Here is a 23,715-nt window from a genome sequence, read left to right as displayed (position 1 = left end):
ACGTCTCTCTGTGTATCTCAAGTCGTTAACTCGCCAAGTTTCGCGCTGAATTTTATCAATCTCAATTTTCTTCCAATATTTCTATCCTCAGAATGGAAGTTTTTTCGTTTAAAGATCGTATCGTTTCATTATTCGATAATTCTTAGGTTGAACTTTGAATATTAAGATCATTTTTCTTACGTTTTTCATATCCTTGTTTCGAAGCAAAGATGAGAGATCGAATTTTCAACCTGATGAATTAAAATCGATTACAATTCAAAGTATCGAAGTCTTTCATCCCTCCAAAAATAAATAGCCTCTCGATAAATCGATAAAGGGAGGATAGAGGCATCTTGGGAAATGGATATTCCACGGATATTCCCATGGGACGTGTGCATCCGGCCACTGTCAACAAGGGCATCCAATCGTTTGACACAATTACCAAGATCGCCAAGACTCGGAGCAGAAGGTCAATCGGACGATTAAGTGACCCTTTCGCGAGGTTTTATCGAATTTTTCCTACGTTTCTTTCGACCCTTGTATCTCTCCCCTCCAATTAGATTTGCTCTCTTTTTCATCTTTCCCGCGCCGATATCATATTCTGCGCACAGCCTCCTATCAGCCGCTCGTTTTATCATCACGCTCGTCAATAAATCGTCGAACCCACTTACCCTGATAAGCGGAACGATCGAAAAAAAAAAAGGAAAAAATCGGCATGGCATGCGACTGCGCTTTTACGCGGTTCTTCTTCTTCTTCTTCTTCCTCCCCTCCTCTTCTCCTCTCGTTCGTATAATTGGCGCGTCTATATCTTACAAATAAATTCACTTAATCCAAAAATTCTAATTTTAAATTCGCGTTTATTCGGGGTTAAAATTGCAATATCGTCTCTCGTTTACGATAGGATGATTAATTAGAGCAATTCGAGTATTTCGAAAATTTTTGGTATTATTGAAGATGTGTTTAAAAGAAATTTTTACTGACCAAAGACTTTTGTCTTCGATTGTCCTGCTCGGGTTCATGCGAGAGAAAGACGCATTTTCTCGAAGCTAAGACAACGGCTGGAGATAAGTGGTGGAGAGCAGAGTTTGTCACCATTTATATAGTATCGACGATATAGAAAACGTTACGACACAATTTTAGCCGAGAGATTTTTGCTCCGTCTGCCGCCGTCTCGAGTCGAACGCGCAATTGTTTATTAAAAGAAGTTGAAGTGTCGCGCTCTGATAGGGAAACCGATTGATATTGGGTTAATTAGTTCCTTTGTTTTGTTGAATAAGTGACGATTCATTTCGTTTTATGAATGCTCCCCTTCTTCTTTTCCTTTTTTCTTTCTTTTTTTCTTTCCTTCTTCTTATATATACGGATCTAATTAATTTAAACGATAGATACGTTCAACAAACACAATTATAAACACAATACGATTTGAATTTTTCGAACAACAACCATAATGGATCGATCTACAATTCTTTCCAAAATTATCCCTTTGCTTCACAAATAGAAAAGCTAAAAAAAATTTACCATTTTCAAACCCTGGCTTGGATCGTTCATTTCATCAGTTCTTTCATGCTCCAGAGATTAGAATTCCGTTGCGAGAAAAATTCTGAAGAAATCGAAAATCGAATAACATCGTAAACTTTAACACGGGGGTTATCGTGTCAACTTGTTCCTCATTCACCATCTCTATTAATTTATCGATTTAAAATAAATTCTTCGCGCTACGTGCAACTTAATAATCTTAATAATAAAACAATAAATAAACAATTGCTTAAATCGGTCAATTATTCGGTCGATTCAACCGTATCTCGGTTGACGATAATCCGGGCGGGCGCATAATTGCATCGATCCTCGAACGAAGTTAATATCACCGATATTACCACCGTCATCGTCACGAGTTGCCCCCTATTCCTTATCAACCCGTTTTTCTTTTTCTTTTCTCTCTTTACTTTTCCTTTCCTTCTTTTTCTTTCCTTCCTTCCTTCCTTCCTTCCTTGACGAGCGCACGCTCGGCTGCGTGTACGCGCGTAAATCGTACGCCCCGCGCTCACAATGCGCGTATTTCAGTGTTATGAAAGCTACGTCATACGGTGGATTATAGTCCAAGCTGAGATATGCAGGGGTCAAACGCCGCCCTGTTATCGCGATATACGTTTGCATTGGAAATACCGTGAACGCGTAAATTCTATATTTGAAAACTCGGATCGATCGTTTCCAATTTCAATTCGAAAAAAATCTTTGCGAATTTTTCCCATTTTCTCTGGTTAGATATTTTGAAAAGGAAGAAAGAATTTCGGTTTTTTAATTTATTCAAAGATAGATGGATCGTTCGTAGCTTGGAATTATTATATTTTATTTGATAACAATGAGATTCCATGTGATAGGAAAATTAAATTCGATTAATCGAAGTAGTTGCATAGTTCTTCGACCAATATTCTCGAGGCAAATAGTTCGATCGATCGTAACTTTTATCCGTGTTCGTATTCTGGGAATGAAATTTAATATACAATAATTAATATATCGCGAATAGAATTTTAATTACAATTAAATTGGTGAATCTGTTCTTCAATAATAATTCAACGTCAAGTTTTATATCAAACTTTCTTCGATAAATTGAAATTCGATTCCTACGTAAGAGACTTGTTGCTTGACCGATTAAAACTTGCCCAATGTTGAAACGTGACTTTGATAAACTGTGTTGAACAACGCGAAACATTTACACATCGATTCGATACGAGGATGCGATAGAATAATATCATCTGTGCGATCGAAAAGAAAAAAGAAAAGAAGAAGAGCGAGATCTCTCATATTTAACGAGAAGGATTTTGATGGAATTACGTCTAAAAAGCTGCGCGTAAGACCGCGCAAATTTATCGACTCAAACGCAACAACTCTCTATCTAACAGAGTTTCCTAGGCCTTTAACTGTGATACAAAAACAAGAGAAGTAGGTCGGTCGAAAGTGTAATAGCGGCCCGGTTTTACATCCCCGCGCGATCGAAACGCGCCTCGGCCCCCGCATTTTTTCGCGTGCACGCAGACACGCACGCGCGAACACGACGATAGCGAGCGATGCCGATACCGTAACAGATAAGGAATAATCGTTTGCTCTTATTATGCGAACGATGCGCGATTTCCTGCTCGTTCGATCCAGTATGAATAATATATATATATATTCGTCAGTCATTCCCTTCCACGACGAGCATCTGGGTCATAAGTTTACGTTAAAAATGTAATCAATTATCGGCTCGGCTCGTGTTCGCCTCTCCCCCCGTTGCGTCGAACGAGGCTTTTCTCTTTTCTCATTCCCGCTCGACAGTTGTTTGCTCTTCGTTTCCGTCTCTCCTTCTCCTCCTCTTTTTTCCTTTTAATCCGTAAAAGGAGCGAACACGGACGATAAATCAATCTCGTCATCGAGATTGTGCGAACAGATTTAATAATAGAGATAGAGAGATAGTGGGAGGAATTATTTTTGCAAATGATATATTGTTGTCGGGTGACAACAATATTACGTACAAGTTTAATCGTCGAGCAAACGAGGTAATAATAAAAAAAGATGTGTATATATTGGTGTATACCAGGGTATATCTGGTTTAATGATAATGTAACAATGAGGAAGATGCAGAAGCGAAAGAAGTGAATTTGTACGCGGTTTGATCGAAAGTTATAAAATGACTCTCTGTCGAATATTCGTATTCGAATTATCTTATATTATTGGCTAGGTTTATATAAAAAGAAAGAATCGTTTCATTTCTTTGACAAGTTTATTGCAAGTCATATTTGTCATTCAAAGATAGATTTTTTCTTTTAATAAAAATTGGAGAAACACTTCCAATCTCTTGATGTTCCACGAGACAACGTGGTTGTTCTTACACATTGTCTGTACACGTAACACATAATCTGTTTATTTCTGGCGCCAAACAATTTCACATATCTTTAGGATCTCGTTAACGTCTGGTAAACACACCGGCCGAAATTGAAATCTGTCAACAAATAAAGTACGTCGAGTGTGGGGGGTGTACACGCGGCGCGTGTATGACGGCGCCGTGTTCGGATTTTTGTGTTCCCGTTCGAGGAACAACGTTACACGTGTCGTGATATTGCGTTGTTCTCTTTTCTAAATGCAAAATGTTAGCAGACGCGATCCAACACACAGGGTCCTCCTCTTCTTTTCCAAGAGAAAATCTATCTGTATCCCGATTTTTGCCGGGATCGATAAACGGATGTTAACGATAACTTCGTTATATAAAGTTTTTATCAACTTTATTTATTCCATGTTTGATCATTGAATGGATCAACGCGTAGAAATCGTAGGAAAAATCGGGAGAAATTATAATATTTATTAATTCACTTTCGAACCTCAAGTTGCTCGAACTTTTCACTAATTCTTTCCAGTTTCAAAGCTCGATGGCATAAAGTTTCTTCCTAGCCAATTGGAAAAAGAGAATCCTTTGTGTAATTTTCTTTCACAGAGATCTTTTCATTTCGAATTTCTTTCATAATTCGGACAGGAGGGCACCATTTTGATGGATGTATCGTACGTAGCCGATAAAGTAGACGGGCGTCCCGCCAAATGCGAATCCAATTTGCCTTGTCGCGACTCCTCCACGTGGAGGATATCCGCGCTTCTCTTCACGATTTCTAAACAATCGCGTGTCGTAAATTCTTGGATCCGAACGATACGATCTTGATCGAGGCTCCCTCTTTTCGTTCCTTTTGCGTTCCTTTTCTTCCACGTTGTTAATTGTTTATTAAAAGATGAAGAGACGAATCGAGTGGATAAAGATCGATGTGGATAAAGATGTGGGAGTGTAAAGAATAGACGGATTCATCGTGCCTCGAACGAGTTGTTAGAATTTACGAGTTCGAGAATAAACCTTTGTCGATTTTGGTCCTTTTCCAGAAAGGCTAAAAATGTATATATTGTATATCTGTACAATGTAGAATTAATATAGTATCGTGTTGTAATGTTTATAATGCGAAGCAACGGTATTAAGTTTTACATATTGAATTAAATTTAAACTTTTATTATATTGCATTTTATATATACATACAATGAACGTTTTGTTAAAGTGTTATCTGTAATTATACCGCAGGAGAACTGTATCTAATTGAATCATAAAGACGGTTTCGGATCTTATAATTGAAATTGGACAAGGATCGTTATTGTTGCGAATTCTTCGATTTCTTTTTATTTGATTTACAGAATTTATATTTTATTTATACGATAAATCTATTTTCTGAAAAAGATATCGACACACGCGATAAATACCAATTTCCTATATTCCAAGATGGCTGTTGACTTATTTTCGATGCATACAAATATACGATTCTTGTCACGATAAGATTTGTATATACATCGGATGTGACTCCAATTTGGTATATATATATATACATACACATAATATTCCAGTATGCGAAATTAGCGGATAAACGTGACTCGAAAATAGTCCCAACAGCCGTCAGCTTGTCCACCACGTGTGTTTATTTTCCCTCCGAATAAATCTGCATACGATCTTTGGCCAACTATTTAATGTCCAAATAGAAGAAGCTCGTTCTCGAACGATAGCCGCATACGTATATCTTGTGACGTCTTTCCCAACTTCATCGGCGATATTTGTGTTCCTAGAGGGAACCGATTCATTTGCCAAACGGAAGTATTTTCAAAAAGTATCCACGAGCGATTTCTTTCCTTTCGTATACGCGTATATATATATATCTAATATCTTCGAACAGATATCTTCCCTATCCCCCCAAAAATAATATCTCTTCTGGTTTTTCCTTATCTTTTCTCCACATTGTTTTTTCACGATCTATCTAATCTCTCCTCTCGCCAAACTTTATTATTTATATACACGGATACGTATTTGTGTATCGAGTAACAAAAACAAGCAACAAAATGATTTGATTGATATTCAAGATAGGTCGCCTATCTCACTTCGTCCCCACTTAAATTAACGACTTAACTCGAATAAACTTCAATCGATGAAGTTCTCTACTTCACAGTTTTGTCCTCCACAGTCGATCCTCCTAATATATCATCTGCTAAATATAACAAGGAAAAGAAATCAAAAATAAACGCATAATTCGACTTAATATTTTAATAATTATCTCTCTTGACACACACATATATATATATATATATATATGGTTAATCGATCCAGTGTATCGACCTTTGATATCTATCGGTTATAATCGACCAAGCTCGGTTGTAATCGAGAGATCAAAGGCTTTCTGACGACAGAATCACCCTCTCTTTTGAAACGGAGAACAGACTAATATTAACCAATATTCGAATAAATGCTAAGAATAACCTCGGCGTTTGAGGTCGCGACCTACAGATTGGAAATCCGTTTATAATTGTACGTGATTACGAGATGTATAATCGTATCATTGTCCGTTCAAGTTGCAATGGCGGTGTCCGTTGTTTTATCTTAAGCTTGAATCCTCTCGCGATTCAACCGTCGCGGCATGTAACATCGTCTTTTGCCCGGCCTTTTATCGCCTTTTGCCCGGCCTTTTCGCATTGTTTATCACGCTGTGCACCAATGTGCAACTTTATCTCCTCGACTCGGTCACCACGAGTTTTATGCGTTTCATCATCGTTCTTCTTCTCGTTTCCCTTCCCGTCTGTTACGCCATTACGTCCAATTATCTCCTCTCCTACTTTTTTACGTCCCCTTCCAATCGAGAATACACGTTTGATTCGAGAAAATTTGAAAATTCTCTCCTACGAAGAATTTCACATTCGTATATAACACGTTGGTTAAATTTTTTCCAACTTATTACTCGAAATTTCGAGGTATATTTTTAAAGAATAATAGAGGCAGTGTATTCCTCTTGAATACAATCCTTGGTGTTTCCCCAATGAAAATAAATTCTTGCGAGAGGATCGGTAACAATAGTCGTAAGATATATTCTTAAATCTCTTCAAAGATCGATTTAGCTGGAATAATCGCAACAATTCGTTGGAATTCGAACTCGTCTATTATAAAACGTCCTCGTAAATCTCGCTCGAGGACACCGCATCCTCTTTCACCCCTTCGAATTCCTCCTCTAAAAAGCGATCGTTCGTCATTCTCGATCGATCCTTCAACCTCTTAAACATTTCGTCTCGTCTCTAAAGAAAGAAATCACATCTGCGCGAACATTGTAAACACCTATTTATTTCTCCACGATACATTTACATTTTGAAGTCACGCCTAGATGAAGATGAACAAAGAGAATCGTAAGAGGATGCTTACCATCGTGACGGATTCCTTCTCCTCGTCCAGCACGGTTTTACTCAAGTTTTACGATGAATTTCATAGCAGGCCTTGAACAGAGTTCCTTCCTCGTTGCACACGAAGTGTCCGCCGCCACGAACGCTGGAATGATGTCACGTATCAAAAGTATCCACGCGTGCATCTGCACGGGAGAGCACGTGCGAACAACGACGATCAGTTTTATCGTTTCGAACGCGCGTAGCATGTAGAAGGAAACGCGTGGAAATAAAGAGCGTCTGCTCGAGGAGAGGCATCGATCAATAATATACGATTTTTATCGATATTTGTCGTCTCGTATTACATACTTATTATTTTTCGCTTCGAAGTGGAAAAAGCGGTTTTCGTCAGGATGATCCGCCGGATTTTAACGAATATTGTACAGTTCAAAGAAGGGACGAGAGTGATTTTTATCGATGGATTTATATCGAGAGATTTTTGATTCGAATGGAAATGTGAAAAGCACCGAGGTGATTCGACAGGATTTGCAAGATTTAACGATCGAAGGTTTGCACATATGTATGGAGCAGATTTATTCGAATTGTTTCTATTTTAATTTGAATGGAGATGGGAAATTTGTGGGAGTGGGCCCGGCTTGTTTTGATAGGATTTGGCAGAATCGAGGAATTGGCGTTATTATCGTACAGGAAATGCGGCGGCAGACCTCAAGGAGACGGAACGAGCGATTTTTATTAATAGATCTGTCGATTTATGCGGTATTTCTATTTTGAAATTCTGGGCGTGTGAAATGTGAAATTGTCGAAGTGGCCTGTGCGTTGTTTTGACAGGTTTTGGGGAGATTTAACGATCGGAGGTTTATCGTTCGCAAGCTGAACACGTATAGGATAGAACACGTAGCGTGTAATACGTGTATATACGAATGGCAGACTTCAAGGAGACGAAACGTCTGATTCTTATTAATAGATCTGTCGATTTATGGACCCGTTTCTATTTTCATTCGAACGGGAGAGATAGGAAATGCTTCTGAACGTTGAAGTGCCGTTTTGAATTTTCGAGGATGTTTGGATCGGGACACACAAAATGTTAAAGGTGGAGGAGGAAGAAAATAGAGAAGAGAAAGATTTTTTTAATATTTCTCCTTTCCAACATTTCCAACTTTTCGAGAAAGGCTTTTCAACAACGTGGCCAGATATTATTTTCGACTGAAATTTATCAAACGTTTTTCAAGATTTTCTTCTACAAATTTCTATGCAAACAAGCGAAGAAAGGAAGTTGGGAGACACTGATTTCGAGTATCGCGATGATTATTTTTCTCAAGTGGAAAGCGATAACGCGACGAAAGTAGAATCTTATCGAACTTCGAACAGCCCTTCCACCCTTTCCCAAAGAACCAACGAAAATTTCTCGTACAACGATTCGAAACTTCTCCTCGAACGAATCTTACATCGATAACACACGGTTCATTACGATTATTAATTTACATAAATGCACGAATATACGTATAATGTTTTCGTCTCTTCGAGAAAAATGTTTTACGCGTGTACGCAAAGCGCGATAACGCGACACAAGTGGCAACGTTACAAATAGATCTAATTGGTCTAATGCGTGATCTTACATAAACCGCGTGTCGTTCAATTAATCCGACGTGAAAAATCGCGTTCAATATATTCCAATAGGAGGGAATAACGTTTCGAAAAATGATGGATAATCACACGTTGCACAGCTTCTCCGATTACGTCGAATACCTCCGATAAGGGATCGGTACGCGAGCCATTTAGATAGAAACGGGACTGGTTTTCTCGCGGGGCCGTTTCAACTACGCGCACGAGTGGCCCGTCAGTCATGGGGGCTAGTAACTGGGTCAACGATTCGTTTATCGAATCTTTATTTGCCAACAGGTTTAATATTTATAGTTATCCATTTTTCTTTTCTTTTCTTTTTTTTCTCACATCAATATTTGTCATATAGGTGAAAAGTGAAGTAAGGGTTTTCGAGTGTTTTCTTCGAAGCGTTGTGTATAAATTTGGAGAAGAGGAAGGGTTGATCTTACGAAAATAAAATGGATTTTTATTGCAAAGAACTCTCGTAAATTATATATACACGAAGGTATCTGGATATTTTGATTACGATGAAGTTAAATAAATCTCTAATTTATTTGTTTTTTATTTCTTGTGAAGTATATACTTCTATTCCATGTGCATCCATGTGCATGTAAGTTCATCTTCTTCCTTCTCCTTATTTTCTTAAATTCCAACATCGGATGGAAAAGCGATTTCGAGTGAATTTTCTATTAGAGGAGTATTCATCCCTCCCGTAAAACAACACGTTCGTAACCAAGTGCAAAGTGCTTTAAATATCATCGTGGATTGGTTACGTAAAAAGATAATCTTTCACGAGCAAAGTAGGTTGGCTATCCCGTTATCTTTTATGTAATAACATCTAATAGCCGCGCACTCTCTATCGCGAGGGGGAGGGGAGGGATAGATTCCATCATTGGGACCACGGTAAACACTTGGGTTTATCGCCTTATTTACCTTAAGTCCACGCGAAGAGCACGTAGGAGAGGTGCCACACCCTCGTTCCGTCGATCGTCCATGCTCACGCCATTATTGTTGACGCATTCGTCGTGACGATACCCAAGATTTATTTAGCTATTAATAAACCTGAATTATTCAAATTCAATTTTTCGCGAGCATTTCTCTCAATTTTTCTTTCGAAACTTTTACCACGGAAATAAATTCGGGGTTAATTTAAAAACAAATCGGAGTTTCTTCTCTATTTCGTCGAACATGTGAAAGAAGCGTAGATCTATTATTTATTCTTGATTTTCATTTGTCCAAGAAAGGAAAAAGAGTTTCATCGATCGGTATAATGAAATAATTTCGATAAACATCGATGAAATGTTTAAAGAAAAGAATTGAGCAATAACGATTTGCTGAGAGATTCTCTAAGGAGGGAAGAAAAGAATGTTGCTTGTATAGTAATTTTTACGTGCGAGAAGTGGGTATAAATTTTGTAAAAAGGAAAACAAGTGTAGCTTGCAAATATTGCAATCGCGATAAATGACTAATATTTGGAATATTTGGAAAAATATTAGGAAATTCTTGAGGAGTGAGAAGGAAATGGATAGATCCACTTTGCAATAATTATCGCTTATTCTAATATCAGCTGATAATTGAAACGGAGTAGGTATACACGTGTAACTTGTTCACAGCAATCAATCATCGATAAGATACCTTTTTTTTTTTTTTTTTTTTTTAAGGAAAATAAGGAATATTCCTCGGAGTCGAATTTGAATATTTCCCCGAATAAGCTTGTCGAGACACTTGTTGCACACCGAGCGAGATATTCTCCCGATTGTATAATATCCGCGAGCGGTCTTCTTCTCTCGGCAGCGTGTCGATAAATCTCGGCATCTCGTCAATTTGTTCCTCGTGTCGATCGATGAATATATTTATTCAGATTAACGTACGGTTAGTCGGAGAATTAAGGCCAATTTGCATTTGCTCTCGTTCCTTAATTCTCCTTACTTAATGCTTTAATTATTCTCGCGATTATCTTATCGTTTGATCTCATTCAAACGCCGAAATAAGTTTCTTCAATTTTTTTAAATTTTAACAAAAAGTAATTCGATTTTAAACGATTGTTCGATTATTTTATCCTTAGAAATATTGGTTAAATTTATTATATTTCTCGATGATTTTATTTTATTTGTCTCAGGCAAACTCGAATTTTAATTATCGGATTACTATTTGTATTCTTTTATTGCCAAAGTTTAAGAAATCAAATTTGATTATCTTTCTCTTATCAATCAAATTGGGTCGATCGGTCGTTTTTTTATTCCGCGTCCTGTTTCCTCTCATTTTTCTTCCCATTTAAAACTGTGATTAATGCAGAAGCAGCCTCGAGAAAATAACGCATAATTTGTATCCCTTTAATGATGATTCAGTAACGGAACACGTACATTTGTCGAACGTCACTGGCGTCAGATCAAAGGGACAGATAGCTTGCCTCTCGTCGGATAAATGATGTGTCATTTTAAACGAGCCGATCGATACAATGAAGGATTGTCCTCTTTATATGGGCACCGATATTAAAACGGCTCGATTTCGAGTATGCAAATTCATCAGGTGTGTTCGTTATTTGCATCGAACAATTCTTATTGTTCTCGAATCTTGACACGCAAAGTCTAAAGATGGGTCGCGAAATTCAAATTTCAAACTCTTATCCTTTTCCTTTCTTTCAAAGGAATTATTCATTAAACAAGATCTTAAAAAGATTTCCAAAATTCTTGAAGCTACAGATTCACAGACTATCATATTTTTTGGCTTGGAAAATTTTAACTTTCACGACTTGTGAATTAACAATTTTGAATAAGGAAAATGGGAAAGAAAAGTTTCAAAAAAACTTGTTTCACGAAACAATGATCATTTTTCGATCAATATTTACATGCCTTGACGAGCAACTGCTGATTTAATTATTCCTCTTTTTCTTCTTCTTCTTCTAGTATCAAAAACTAAATAAAAAAGAAGAAGTGTAAGATATTTGTCTTAGTACTTGGAAACAATACGATTGAACATCCTTTTCTGTTTGCGGTGTTCCCAAGTTTGTACAGCAGATTGCAGAACGCGAGTAATCTTTTACGATTATACACTCGTCGGGCAAATATTGTTCTTTGTACGTGAGCACCGATAGTAACTTATTTTTATCAGGGGGGAGAGATGGAGGAGTTGGCACACACAAGGGACGAAAAAAAATTTACGGTAATTCAACGTAAACTATTATTTATCGAAGTTTATCGAGAAACTTTTTCACGCTTTATTCTTCATCCCTTCATAAACATCGTACTTGAATTTTGGAAAAAAAGAGATCCTCGAATCGAAATATGGATCAAAGATCTGAGATGTGTGCGATATTTTGTGTAACATAGAACATAAGATAGCGAGTGAAATAGGAGGAAGGACGAGTGTTAAAACGAATATATCATTCATCTCGTAGCGTGTCAAAGGAAAATCCAGCGCGTGGACGGGTAATTTACACTTCCGTCGTACATCATCCCGGGCAATTATCCAACTTTTATCCAACATTTATTTCATCTCCCCGATGTATTCAAAAACGTGTGTGTTTCGCCAGAAGACTAAGAATTTCGAGAAAAAAAAAAAAGAAAGAAAGTAAAGAGATTTCCAACAACATATCATCCACCGTTATTATTGGAAAGAAAGAGATATATCTCGAGAAAGAGAGTAGAATATTCTATCGAATTTCCTAATATTATTTTTTAAAACAAAGATCAAACGTGTTTGAAATTTCGTCTCGATCGTATTTTTCATTCTTCGACCACCAATGGAATGGAAAATAACTCTCTTCGCATCTCAAATAAATTTCCCTCCCTCCGATATAACGCATATCGTTAAAAATTTCGCGCAACAGCAGAGGGATATCCAGATGGTCGGCACAATGTTACAAGAATAAGATGCAACGATATATATATATATACACCATCAATTGAAATTTACTGTATTCGGTCGAAACGAAAACATCCCCCTTCCTCCTTTTTCCCTTTCTTTGGATCCGTTCCAATAAACATTGGGGGATGGGCAGCGTTTTGATCGCGAAAATGGTTTATCGGCGAATGTCGATTACCAGCTCTCTGAAGATTTTCGCTACCGCGTTGTGGATGGGGGATGATGCGTTGGAGCCCGTTGGGTTTGAGGCCGGTTACGATCGTCATCTACCCGGTGTTCCAAAAATAATACGCCACCGCCGCCTATTACACGGTCGCGCGCGTGCAAACGCGAAACGGGCAAGTTCTATCTTTACCTTTGCGTGTGAGCTAACGTTGGACGCGATATCTTTGGCTTGTTTATGCCCACCGGTTGCGAAACAATTTTCGAGAATCATTTAGATTCGTCAGGATGACGGGAAATTATAATTACCCGGGCGGCCGAGTTTAGGTACTACTACGCGTTCTCCTGGATATTTTTCACCTGCCTCTTCTCTCGCCTCGAGAGAACGACACGCGGCCGACCGCTTCTTAGCTTCACTTATTTATTCCTTAATGTTGCGTAAAGCGTGGCTTGTTCTTTCTCCGATTTTATTCCATCTTGTTTCATCAAACGGTCGAGATTATTTTTCTTTTTTCTTTCTCTTTTTTCTTTACTAAATATGCACGAAACGAAAGGTACGTTTTGATCGAAGCTTGATTCGTCGTATTGCGATTTGATAGAATTTCGAAGATTATATATAAAGGAAAAAAGAATTGATGGAATTGTAATATAAATGATTCTTGAAACTCTTTTGGGAAAAATGTTGTACGCGTAATTCCTTTTAACCTATCGGTTAATAGTTGCTTATTTTTAACGAAATGTTTTTATTACCATGTCGTTTTTTTTTTTTTTTTAGATAAGGAGAATATTTGTTTTTGAGTAGTTTTTGAATTCACGTATATGCATACGTGGAAAAGTAAGGTTACAACGCAAAAAAATAATCTTAAAAGAAATCGTCTTCTAATAAATCCTATCATTTGCGATAACACAAATTTTGATCGATTCTCGGATAACGAAAATAAAATTATGATATATTTCATTCTTCGCGTGAATGATTAATGAAAATATAATACGACGAAAGGGATCGAATTTTTCTTTTATTTAAATCTGAAATTCGTCAAATAGATTCGATAATTGTGTTAATATATAGGCAACGAAAAAAAATAATCTTAAAAGAAATCGTCTTCTAATAAATCCTATCATTTGCGATAACACAAATTTTGATCGATTCTCGGATAACGAAAATAAAATTATGATATATTTCATTCTTCGCGTGAATGATTAATGAAAATATAATACGACGAAAGGGATCGAATTTTTCTTTTATTTAAATCTGAAATTCGTCAAATAGATTCGATAATTGTGTTAATATATAGGCAACGAATCTTGTGAAGACACTCGAAGAATTATTATCAACATTACGTTCGAAATGTTGACTCGAAGCAAGATGAGTTTTAGATTGTTTAAATGGATCCCGTTATTCGCTCCCTTGACGTCATTCCTCTAAACACACGAAGAACGAAAACAAGGTGGACGACAAAAGTTGCATGGGCGAAATCGAACATTTACGGTTAAAATAGTGCTAATTTCCGAGTACTCGATCTTAGCCTTAGCCAACAATTTACCTCGGATTGCCAACAAAATCAAAGTAAACAAATTTCGCCATTGACGAACTTGTTTCTTAAAGTGAGGAAGGACAGCCGAAGACAATGCTTCTTGGCATGACCCGATTAATTAATCAGCTCCTCCATTGTACGTACATTTTTTGGAGAAAATTACCTGCCCAATGAAAATGTAATTTTTCTACCGCGTGTTGAAGAAATTTTAAAATTCCACGAAAATTCGATCGATTGTAGAAGCGTCATCAAAATCATCGATCGTAAAATCAATCCGAGCTAGAAATTAAAAATTTCCACTACACATACTGATCCTTCGTCTCAAAAATCACTTGGACACGTGGCAAAAAAAAGAAAAAGAAAAAGAAAAAAATCGCGGAAGAAATTAATATCTATACATCGAATCAAGATATAAGCAATTAGAGATTAGAATTAGATTTTACGAATTCTTCACATTATCCTTACCATCTATCTTAATTAACGATCCGTATCGTCCACGATAACTCGTCCAATCGTGAACACGCGGGTCAAACGATCATAAAAATCGGTCGAATATCGGCTTTTTCCCCTTCCCCTTTTCTCCATTAAAAAAAGTGACTCAGACAAAATTTTTTTTTCCTCGGCCAAAGCGGCCGAAGCGTGTCGGTCGATTTTGGTTAATTAACAATTGCATCAGGCGATATGCATCGTGTTAACAGCGTGTACACTTACACTTTCACTCCTATCATTTCGCTCGGTCGACACTGAAATAACGTTGCAACGAAGAAGAGTGGTGGCTCATGTGAGTCATTCGTCGCTGACCGCTCGATTTTTCCTTTCATTTTTTTTTTTTTTCTTTCTTTTTTTATTCCTCTCTTCGGCGTTTCGTTTTACAGTCGCGATTAGAAGAGCGTGAAACGGCTGTAACGTTGGCCGATGATTCATACGCGACCGTATAACGGCTAATCGAATTTCCGATTGCGTGCAATGCCATTTCGAGTGTGTGCTGTTAAGCTCGAATTGTGTATCGATGAGCTTGTTTCTTTTTTTTTCTTTTTTGAGAGGAGAATATATATTTTCCTTTCTCTCTTCTTTCTTCCAGGCTTGGTCTGGCTGATATTTCATTTTATTATTCACCCCTTGAAAATTACAAGAGATCGAATAAAAGGATCGTTAAAAAAATCCATCCAAAAGAAAAAAGAATAAACAAACGATTAATCTCAATTTTCATTCCACTTAGGATTATTCCATCTAAGAAAGATTTGTCCCGTGCACAAATTGAAACTTTGACGTCTCAGTGACCGTTATTTCTACCTAGCCCACTGCGATTAAGTAAAATGACTGTAAACTCGGTGCACCCTCTTACCACCCTTGCGCGTAGTAAAAACACGTAGCCGAAAGTCGATCAATTTTCTCGTCTCTATTATTATTACATCCGTTATCCGTGTGTGTGCTGTGCGCAATGTTTTTCGAAGTACGCGCGTACGCATTGGAAACGTGCCTTTTGCAATATTTTAGGGGGGCCATTTTCACAGTCGGTTGAATATACGCGACAATGGAGTCCATCCAACAACAGGATCGCGGAAAGCCTCGTTACCATCGGTGACCGAACGTTGTGCGTGTTGTGCAGAACTTATTGAAATAACAGAGCCAACTATTTTCAGCCTCCCCCGTCCTATTCAACACAAATACCAGAAATTTTACGCGTCATTCAGTCGCGTAGATAAATCTCGGCCTCTCTAACGTGAACGTTATTTTTCCTCGTGTAAGTAAGTAAGTAGCCTGTTGCGTTATTACGTGTTATTCAACTTGTTTTCAAACAAGTTGATACAAATGGGAAACTCGAAAACATTGCGTATTGTTGCGCACACGTTTGCTTTTTCTTCTTTTTTTTTAATGTATATTGGAATTCATGGCGTTGCGTCACACGCGAATTCCAACATCTTGTGAATTTGTTAAAGTAAGAAACAATAATAATAATAATAATATCTCGATAGGATGGACGGATGCCAAACTTGATCCTCCGGTTGCTGCGTGACCGTGTTGATTAATTATTGGGAACGAAAAGAAACTTGAGAAGTTGGTTCCCTTGGTTTGATTATATTATGTAACAATTGGAACAAGTCGGTATCTTTCTGATGCAAAAATTAATGTGTTAGTTACGTTAGTTGTTGTGACGTACGTTAGAGTAAACACGTCGATATAGAAACTAAACTGTGAATGTAAATTATATTAGGTTGTTATTTGAACATTAATTTGATGAATATTTTTAATGAAAATTAATTATTACCACGCTAAATAAATATAACGTATGATTAAATATTTTTTATTAATATTATTTAATATCGATCTTACAAAATATAGCGTCAGAAAGAATGGCATTTCCACGTTATCGAAGCAACCAATCTGATAACAATAATGTTTTCTCCTCTCCCCCGAGAGAAGCGTAATCCGGCCGAAGTAATTGTTTTCCGTTTCGAACCCATGAAAATCTGCCGGCAAACAGTCTCACGTTGGAATTAGGACAGTCGGAAAATAGCTGTGTACCCGGACGCGTTTACAAAACGGCATCCGTGTCGTCGTGGCCACTTTGGAGCGGCATTTTCGCCATTCCTCTTTGAACACGTGCGTTCCTCGAAGCCCATGGGTTGGCATTATCACGTGTCGACCCCGTGGCAACTACTTTCATCGACTCCCACCACCCGTGAATTCTTCTCGATCCGCGATAAATCGTAGATAAAGTCGTTTAGCGAGGATCGTTTTTCGTTATACGTCTATCTCCCTTCCGACCGTTCGTGACACGTGCGTGAAATTTTTCTTCTCTCTTCCCAAGAGCCCACTTTTTATCTGTGCGTTTATTATGCCTCTCTGTAAACAGTGGTTATAATTCTCGTCTCGCTCCGTCAATCGAGGAATCCGAATTGGTGTTTGCCGTTTCGGCGCTGTAAGAGTTAGCGATTAGATTGTGGATATTGTGGGATCGGGGCAAACAAATATTTTTTCGTATTACGTACATTAGTTAGGTATATCTTTACGCGAATGAATATCTTACGTTATTATTCATATCTGTCGTTACTTTATCTTTTCCTTTTCAATTTTTCTTATCGTTTTTTATTTGCGCAAGACAAGTTTTTCGAGAAATACTTAAACAGAGAGAGAGAGAGAGAGAGAAAAGAATGGATTGTAAAATATAATTTAAACAAATTGAGATGTATGTATATATATATATTTCAATTAGCAGAGATGATAGAATGATCTCTCGTACTACTACGCATTAATTTCTCTAGGAAAAACGTTGAAAAAAGAAAAGCTATTTTTATATCGTAACAAAAAAATTACGAAATGCACACGAGGTAAAATAATTTTGCAAATGTTATATAGAATTAATTATTTATATACTGGCGCGAGCACTATGACCCAGATACATAATTCCACATATTCTTAGTTCATTATCGAGTTGAACGAACACGTTTTCTTTCGTAAGTTTGTAAAAATTGTACAAAAATGTATTTTTCCAGACTCTTTCGATTTATACGTAAGGTCGTCTAATACGATTATTAACCGCGATATCTAATTATGCCATTTTTAAGGATAATTTTACACCAGTTAGTTGTACCCTCGGAATCGATGCTTGATTACACGTGATAGCGTTGGAGGTGGCCATTACGTGGAGTTTAGATGTTTTATTGATGAGGAATATACAGGTATAAATATATACAAAAATATAAATATACACGTTTAGAATTTAAACGCTTGGATGAACAAAAATGTTGGCGAATTAGCACGTGTGGGGTAAGTGATCGCTCCGTTTTTTCGAAACTTGTACAAAATCTGATCGTGGAATATCTCGAACACCCTATTTCTTGTCTAAATATTCGTGAAAAAAATCTCTTTAAAAACCGGTATATCTTAATAAAAAAAAGAAAAAAATATCGTAGAATTTTATTTTCCGTTCTACGCATTCTTCTCTAGGCTAATTAATCATACGATTTCATATTTATAAGAATCACACCACGCTCTAGAATTTCTTCTTTCGTCCACCTTTTCTATTTCCAATTTTAAGAAAATTACAGATACTTGTGATGCATTTGGGATACAAAGTATTCGAAACATATACAACAAATTTTCGAGATATAAGGAAATAAACGAGAGTACAAAGAAACGTAAGTTATGCAACGAGCACAGTAGCGAGAGTCAGCAATTAACTCAACCTTTCTCCCTTAGATGCATCACATTACTATCCAATCCAGATGCACGCAATTCATCTAATTTTATAATACATTAAATACTTGATGGTGGAATATCGATTTCAATCAGATCCAAGTACGTGTTGTTGCACATCGGAGGAGCGTGGATAGGAAGCGGAAAGAGTCACGGGCTATTAATTACGCATTGTCTCCCTACACGATACCGTAAACCGATCTACTTTCGCCGGCCAGGGACGCGAGAGGCTGTTGATTACGATCCTCACACACACACACACACACACACACACTCTCTCTCTCTCTCTCTCTAGCGAGTCGAGTTCGATAAACACTTTATTTCGGGTCGTGTCGAAAACGTTGCGGTGGTGTGCCGCATGCCGTGCACCACCTAAAAATACACGACTCCGTGGACCAGCCCTATCCCCCTCTGCATCGGAACTGCAATCAAAAATAACTTTCCGAAACACCTGGCACCCCGGCCTTCTATTCCGCACCGTTTCGATCTCACCTCCTATTCAACATTCCCCTCTTTCCATCTTTCTTCTTTCCACCTCCTCCTCCTCCTCTTCCCTCCAAAGATTCCTCACCTCAGGCTCTGCGCACCTGTCCTGAACTCTTCGCTTCTTTCTTTTCTTTCTGCCTCTCCCTTCTTTTGGGGAGAAGGAGAATCTTTACACCGAATAATCAAGATAGATTCGTTGTTCTTTCTTTCTTTTTTTTGGTAGATGGAAGGGAGGAAACGCGGAAGGAAGATTGATTTTAAATTTTAATTCGCGTTCGTGCTCGCGAGAGAGCGTTTCGAATGGAAGATTTTTCTTTTTCTTTTTTTTTTGATTGGATATAAAAGAACGAAGGGGGATGATGTAAATCGGATGTTTCTGATAGTTGCGTATAGGCGTGAGAGATCTCTTTCGAGAGAAATCGTGATATTGTAATGATATGCAATGACGTATCGTAGATGATAAATAGAAGAGATCGTAATTTCGTGTATATAATAATTGTCCGAAGAAATTGTCCGGGAGAATGAGAGTGGAAGGAAAATTTTTTATCCATTGTGACATTCGTGCAACGTTCCAAGTATAATTCATCACGGATATAATCTTAATTCTCGATCGTTCGCAGCCGTTTTGTGGATTATTACGAGTTTTATTAACGTTGATTTATTTTACGCGGTAAATTTTCAATTTTCGTGAAAAAGAATTTCCTCGGTTAATTATTATTACGATATTCTTTGAAAATAATCAAAGAGTGGGGAGATCAATTCACTTTTTATAATACAGTGAATTTGCACAAATTTTACGAACAAATTATTTTTCATAAACTGACGGAAGACTTTCTTAGTTGGAATTCCTCGGAATTGATAGCTTACTATTAAGCAGAATGGAGAAAGAAAATTATTCGTCCGTCAGAATTACACAAGTGTGTTTTAACAAATGGATGTGTTATTGTATATTTTTCTCTCTCTCGTAGAAGAGAAACGACAAAACTTCCTTAATTGGTAAATAGGATTTATTATCCAATTTCTTAGATAATATTAGGCAAGCACGGAGGATCAAGGGAGATCCATTAAAGGATCCCACGAATCTGACGCGTTCGAAGAAACGTTCTGATCTCGTATGTAACGCACGAACGTGTTACATCACGCCATCGCGTCTGGTTATTTCGATCGGACGAAATCGGATTTGTCACGCTGCTGATGTGTCAGGTGTGCCTTTTTTCTCTCTCTCTCTCTCTTCGAACCAAACATGTGAGAATCGTTACCTTCGCGTGCCTCTCGATTCTGATAAGATTACGATGATTTTTGTTATTCACATTACATCGGCTTCCTGTTTCAGATCTCGGGAAAATTACCGAGACGGTTCGATTCGTGGACAGAACCCATTTTTATCGAGATATGAATAAAGTAAAACAGGAGTCAAATACGTATACAAATTTATGAAATATATAAGTCGATGATTTCGACGTCGAATTTTTATAGAAAATATTAAAATATATTCGGAAAATTAATCTTGAGCGAGAAGATCAAAGTTATCTGGGATCTATCGATGGAATTGAAAGCTTCAGTCTTGCGTATCTCGATGTTGCGTGATTTTTCGATATTTTTAAAGAGAAAAAAAAGAAATTTGGCGTCGCCCAACGTGGGGCTCGAACCCACGACCCTGAGATTAAGAGTCTCATGCTCTACCGACTGAGCTAGCCGGGCCACCTTGCCAACACGAGCACGCTTTCTCTTGGGAATCGAATATCTTGAGGAAAAATATTTCGAACAATTAACAGTTAAATACACCCTGCAAACGTATCTGATAAGGCCGTAAAGACGCCGAAACGACCCGATCAAAGAAATCGTTGTACCAATATTTCTAAGCTTATTCAAGGATTTAATTGATCAAACGAGCCTAATCGTTGTTTATTCTTTTATCTCTCGACAAACAATACCATTGGACGATAGTAGATCTTTACCTTAAAAGAGAAGGTATTAAAAAACGATTGATAACGACGATGCCTTATCACGAACCTCGGTTCTTTGACATTATCATCGACGCTCTTTTTTTTCCCCCCCCTCTTTTTATTGTTATATCGAAAACAACATCAAAGAACGACGCACCATCCGCCGCGGATCAAAGGGGACGCCTTGGTGGATGTCTTGGAGCAATGAATTTCCTTGAGAAACAGGGAGAGGGAGAGGAGATTCGGTGTGAGGCGAGCATTAACCGCCTATATTTGCGATAGGCCGATGCTTGGCAAGCATCCAAGGGATGGTTGCTAGCACGTTGAGATTCTTAGAAACAGGCTGCTCCCCCTTCTTCCTCTCTGTATCTTGCTCTCTCGCCGCGAGTACACTCGCAGGTCGATGTACGATCATCGGGTTTTCTGGGTTAATCACCGTGCTTTCCGACGTGCGCGCATATGCGCACATGTATTTACGAGCTTCTAATGGATCTTCGATACGATCCGCGATGAGATAAGCCCGCGATGAGATGTCGTGTAAATAGTAGGCGTTGTAGTATAAGGGTGAATTGTACCGCGATCCATGGCAGATTATTTCCCAGGATTTTCGACCAGGATTAATGTTATCATATCGTTCTTTTTTTTTTAAATATAATTAACGTATATTATTATTATTATTATTATTATTATTATTGGAATCGATAGATCTGTAGAAATATATGTTGGATTTAAGAAGATATCCATTAGATTCGATACATGAGACCGTGGACAAGAGTTGGATTAATCTAACTAATAGATAGATGTAGAAATATATGTAGAATATATGTTGAATTAAGAAGATATCCATTAGATTCGATACGCGTGTTTGAGATCGTTGGTTTGGAGATTTTTTTAAATATAATTAATTTATATTATTATTATTATTATTATTATTATTGGAATAGATCTGTAGAAATATACGTTGGATTTAAGAAGATATCTATTAGATTCGATACATGAGACCATGGACAAGAGTTGGATTAATCTAACTAATAGATAGATGTAGAAATACACGTTGAATTAAGAAGATATCCATTAGATTCGATACGCGTGTTTGAGATCGTTGGTTTGGAGATTTTTTAAATATAATTAATTTATATTATTATTATTATTATTGGAATCGATAGATCTGTAGAAATATACGTTGGATTTAAAAAGATATCCATTAGATTCGATACGCGTGTTTGAGATCGTTGGGCAAAAGTTGGATTAATCGATTGTCCAAGCGGGTTGGTTGGTTTCACGATTGAAATTTTAGAAGAGGTAAAATTAATATAGATTACGGAGATTTTTTAAATATGATTAACGTATATTATTATTATTATTAATATTGGAATCGATAGATAGATGTAGAAATACACGTTGAATTTAAGAAGATATCCATTAGATTCGATACACGTGTTTGAGATCGTTGGTTTGGAGATTTTTTTAAATATGATTAACGTATATTATTATTATTATTAATATTGGAATCGATAGATAGATGTAGAAATATACGTTGGATTTAAGAAGATATCCATTAGATTCGATACACGTGTTTGAGATCGTTGGTTTGGAGATTTTTTTAAATATGATTAACGTATATTATTATTATTATTAATATTGGAATCGATAGATAGATGTAGAAATATACGTTGGATTTAAGAAGATATCCATTAGATTCGATACACGTGTTTGAGATCGTTGGTTTGGAGATTTTTTAAATATAATTAATTTATATTATTATTATTATTGGAATCGATAGATCTGTAGAAATACACGTTGAATTTAAGAAGATATCCATTAGATTCGATACGCGTGTTTGAGATCGTTGGGCAAAAGTTAGATTAATCTAACTAATAGATAGATATAGAAATACACGTTGAATTAAGAAGATATCCATTAGATTCGTACGTGTTTGAGATCGTTGGTTTGGAGATTTTTTTAAATAAAATTAACGTATATTATTATTATTAATATTGGAATCGATAGATAGATGTAGAAATATACGTTGAATTTAAGAAGATATCTATTAGATTCGATACGTGAGATCGTTGGGCAAAAGTTGGATTAATCGGTTGTCGAAGAGGGTTGGTTGGTTGGTTGGTTTTACGATTGAAATTTTAGAAGAGGTAAAATTAATCTAGATTACTTAGAGTGTGAAAAAAAAAAAAAGAAAAGGAAAATAAATAAAAATGTCGAAAAATTAAGATAAATGACTGCAAGTGTTATAAAACACGTCTTGCACGAAGTGTTCCGCTTTCTCTTCTTTCTTATACCTATTTGTGACTGACAAGTTCAAATTATATAAAGTTAGACGAATATAAAAGTATTGGCAGTATCGGTATCGGTTTCGAGAAATGTTCGAATCGAGCTTTTCTTTTTTCTTTCTCGGGGTGAATTTATTAAGGAATTGGAATAAAGTAGATTGATGAAATTTAACAGGTTTAGATAATTAAAGAAAGGCGTAAATGATATAATATAAATGAAACAATAATGTACAAATACTTTTTACAATCATATTTTATATACAGAATATTAATATATTGATATTTGCATCGAAATGAATGCAAAAATCAAGTATGTAGAAATAAATTTTAAGGCTTATTCATCGTATTAGAATTTTTTAAATTCGCAGAATGCAGATCTCGCTCTTTTTCCTCTTGATCTCGCTTCGATCTCGCTTCAATTGCTCGTCAACTCGATA

At 36.8% G+C, this 23,715-nt stretch overlaps 1 protein-coding gene, 2 long non-coding RNA genes and 1 other non-coding gene across 7 annotated transcripts in view; 1 reads left to right on the top strand and 3 right to left on the bottom strand.

Annotated features, from left to right (window-relative positions):
* The window catches only part of LOC411048 (sestrin homolog), a 151,836-nt gene that overhangs the window by 57,520 nt on the left and 70,601 nt on the right, over positions 1 to 23,715 (top strand). The gene's annotated exons all lie outside the window — the stretch shown is intronic.
* LOC107964278 lies at positions 3,719 to 5,484 on the bottom strand. The gene is made up of 2 exons (XR_003304582.1): positions 5,373 to 5,484; positions 3,719 to 4,881 (listed from the first exon to the last, which is right to left on the bottom strand). It is a non-coding gene; the product is annotated as an uncharacterized LOC107964278 (long non-coding RNA).
* LOC113218740 lies at positions 16,657 to 23,494 on the bottom strand. Its single transcript, XR_003304583.1, has 2 exons — positions 17,352 to 23,494; positions 16,657 to 17,279 (listed from the first exon to the last, which is right to left on the bottom strand). It is a non-coding gene; the product is annotated as an uncharacterized LOC113218740 (long non-coding RNA).
* TRNAK-CUU lies at positions 20,673 to 20,745 on the bottom strand. Its single transcript has one exon. It is a non-coding gene; the product is annotated as a tRNA-Lys (tRNA).

The sequence above is a fragment of the Apis mellifera genome, linkage group LG4, assembly GCF_003254395.2.
Source record: "Apis mellifera strain DH4 linkage group LG4, Amel_HAv3.1, whole genome shotgun sequence".
Lineage (NCBI taxonomy): Eukaryota > Metazoa > Arthropoda > Insecta > Hymenoptera > Apidae > Apis > Apis mellifera.
Note: the sequence above shows the minus strand (reverse complement) of the source record. Positions and strands in the feature narration are given on the sequence as shown.